Genomic DNA, 2,491 nt, shown 5'->3' on the forward strand with positions numbered 1-2,491 from the left:
TCTTGAACAAAAATGTAAAAGCTATATGTGAATGTATTCTTTTGTTGGTTGTTTAACATCGCAGTCAGTACTAGTCCAGCTACATGACGGCTGTCTGTAGGTAGTCGAGCCAGACAATCCAGTGATTGAGATCTTGAGCATCGATCAGTTTCGATGCTATGACTTCCATCAATCAAGTCAACGAGCCTGTCCACCCGATCCCCTTATTAACCTCTTGCGACAAAAACAAACGGATCTTCACATGTATCTTTGTTAGGAGTTGATACTCTTTTGTAATACTAAAATTGCTCTGTAATGCTAAAATTGCTCTGTAATGCTAAAATTGCTCTGTAAAACGAGGGTGGTGGGGTAACCTAGCTAGTGGTTAAAGCGTTCGTTCGTCACGCCTAATACCTGAATTCCCCACTTAGGTACAACGCCGTTATGTTGCTGGAATACTGATAAAAAGCGGCGTAAAACTACACTCACTCACCCAGCAAGTGTGACAATATGACGTTGGTTTCCAGCAGAATGCAGGACACGGTTACCCGCATGTCTACGACATCGTCTGCTGCAGTGATGAGTTATGGCCCGTCGCTGCAAGGATCTGCTGGCTTGGTTTGAACCTTTGTTTCGCCCTGGGAATGATCCTCGATCCATTTCATAAAAGTCGGACACTTTCAGGTTTTACGAAATTCGTTCATATTTCGCTCCATTTAAGCACCAACCCATCCTCCTTGGTTCCCCACATTGACAAACCTACTTCAAATCGGGCTCTCCGCCTACATTTTCCTGACAGACAATATAACAAAAATACTATTCAAAGCGGTGTTAAACCAACAGTACACACAAACCTGCTACGTCACGTTTTGCGGCTGCTCACGTTCACCTGGGTCGAGGTGGTATAAGTGAAAAGTGTGTGATCAAGCTAAATTATACACTCTCATACTACTGAGTAACATGATATAATATATACTGAGGGAAAAAATAAGGGAACACTTGTGCTTTCATATGATCCCTTATTTTTTCCCCTCAGTATATAAAGGGAAAATAGTCCATCGCATCAGAGTCGCTGACATGAAGGTTTGTGCCCTGTCTAACTGAGGCTGCAGGGGGTGTATTCCCATACTGCCTACAGTTCCAAACTGCCTACAGGTTAAAACAACATGACACGGTCCAGTGATCAGGAAGTGAATACAACGATCTGACCTGTTCTACCCCTGCTAAAATGAACTTGACTAGGTTGGTTAATTCTATGGTGTCTTCCTACTCTGCCTACAGAAGTTTTAAAAAATGACAAGTGTTGGTTGGTAGGACATCTTTATTCATTCTGAGAATTCTCAGACTTTACATGGAGACATGGATTTATCATGAAAAACTGATAGGTGTTACAGTCTTTCAGTGGTTTTACAGTCTTTCACTGGTTTTACAGTCTTTTACTTGTTTCACAATTACACAATCACTTTGCAAACTTGATGATATGTCCAGCAGCACCAAGGTACTGATGAGGCGTTTTTTTCTGCCGCTCTGGAGGTGCTCCTTCAGTCTCAGAAGTCTCGCATCAAGCTCTCTGTAAACACGCTTGCGTGACTGTGTGGAAGAAGCATCCACGCACTTCACAATCCTCATAGATTTCCTCCACTGACCTGATGGCTGACACCTCAAAGTCTATCTGGATTTCACTAGGCGCATGTTCACTACCTACTTTGTTCCTAACAACATCATTCAACAACGTGAATAGTCTGACATAGGTAGCCCTCGTACGAGGGATACATGGATACATATCCCCTTTCACCATACAGTGAATGACATACAGCTGGTCCCATAGGGATGGTGCAACATAGAAACTTCCATCCATATACCACTTGTCGGCACTGTGGAGCATGTTTAGCATGTCCTCTGAAGCAAAAGCCAGTATCTTGTCGTCGTCACCATCATCAATGCACAAGAATTGCTGTCCATCTTTTGTCTGAGTCCATGGTCCTTCGAGTTGAACATCAGCTAGAGACTTGGGTAGGTTTGGTAGAACTTTGCCTCTGTGCCGGTAGAGGGAGGACTTTACACTCGAGAACGATCGTACAGACGCTGGGTCAGCAACCTCGGACAACTCTTCATCGTACAGCTGCCGAATGGATGTGACGTCCTCCTGTACACGCTGACGCAGTCTGCTAAGGAGTCGAATCTCATCTTCAGATTCCACTGGGACATGGTTGTTCGGTGTTGTTGATTTCATGAAGTCTCCAGTTGTAGAACAGCGGCCTTTGCATTCAGAATGTACACACTTCCAATGTGTTGTGGTCTGTCGTCTGACGTTGAGGCGATATCGGTACCCAGCAAAGAAAACGTCCTGTCCTCCTGCTTGAGAAGTGATGAATTGAACGCGTTGAACGTTTGCCATTGTGTGATGGATGCAGTTGGTTCCCCTTCTAATTTATTAGGAGTTTAATTAACTGAGAAGATGAGATCTTCTCAACAATTTAGTCCTTACCATGTTTTTCGACATAATCTGACA

This window comes from Haliotis rubra, unplaced genomic scaffold (assembly GCF_003918875.1).
Source record: "Haliotis rubra isolate DU_JTF1 unplaced genomic scaffold, ASM391887v1 Scf20, whole genome shotgun sequence".
Classification (NCBI taxonomy): Eukaryota; Metazoa; Mollusca; class Gastropoda; order Lepetellida; family Haliotidae; genus Haliotis; species Haliotis rubra.